Source organism: Chiloscyllium plagiosum, unplaced genomic scaffold, assembly GCF_004010195.1.
Source record: "Chiloscyllium plagiosum isolate BGI_BamShark_2017 unplaced genomic scaffold, ASM401019v2 scaf_7143, whole genome shotgun sequence".
Classification (NCBI taxonomy): domain Eukaryota; kingdom Metazoa; phylum Chordata; class Chondrichthyes; order Orectolobiformes; family Hemiscylliidae; genus Chiloscyllium; species Chiloscyllium plagiosum.
In genome coordinates, this window is record NW_025214594.1 from 46,113 (window position 1) to 46,976 (window position 864).

The window sequence follows — 864 nt, forward strand, 5'->3', positions numbered from 1 at the left end:
TTGGGGTGAGTAGGAGTGGGGAGAAGCAGGGGAGAGATGGTGCAGGAGAAGGTGGTGACAGAAGGTGAGGGGAGAATAGGTGAGGTGGGAGAAGACGGGGAGAGAAGGAGCGGGCGAGAAGGTGCGGGAGAAGGCGAGGGGGTAGAAGGTGAGGGGAGAGAAGACGATGGGGATAGAAGGCAAGGGTGGAGAGGGCGGGGAGAAGGCGAGGGGAGAGAATGTGTTAGGCAGAAGGCAGGGTGTGAAGGCGATGGGGGAGATGGCTGGAGCAAATTCGAAGTCAGACTGACAAGTTCAGGAATTCGTGGTGCGCTGTGACACCAGCGCATCAGCTTCTTCCCTGTCTTTGCACCGAGCCGCTTGCGCAAGGAATGCTAATGCGGTACTGCTTTTCGGACGGCTCAGAACGCGGTAACTACACTCTCAAACAGAATGGCATATGATCAGAACCAGGATGGAGAAAAACTTTACAATGCTTTGCACAGTAATTAAATGGAACGGCATTACATTTCACTGCGAGAGCAGATTTGTTCAAGCAAATTCGAAGGCAGGTTTGCAGATGGGAAAGTAAGCAAGAAAGCTCCTTTCTTGCCCATGTAAAAGGCTGCAGTTGAAGAACAAAGGCGTTTCTGCCTAGTTTCGAACTGAGCACCGTTCGCGTGTTAGGCGAACGTGATGACCACTACACTACAGAAACGAACCTCAACCAGCCGCGCTGCGGCTCAGTCCCGTTCCCCAGCGTTTGGCCCCAATCCCTCTAAACCCATCCTATCCAGAAACTCATTCGATTACCTCTGCCATTTGTGTTGATCAACTCCAACGACGCAGCTAGTTAAAATGCTGTTTCGATCCCCGCTGTATTGA

At 52.3% G+C, this 864-nt stretch overlaps 1 non-coding gene across 1 annotated transcript; it reads right to left on the reverse strand.

The window, feature by feature from the left end:
• Positions 1 to 624: 624 nt before the first annotated feature.
• trnav-aac lies at positions 625 to 697 on the reverse strand. Its single transcript has one exon. It is a non-coding gene; the product is annotated as a tRNA-Val (tRNA).
• Positions 698 to 864: the final 167 nt, after the last annotated feature.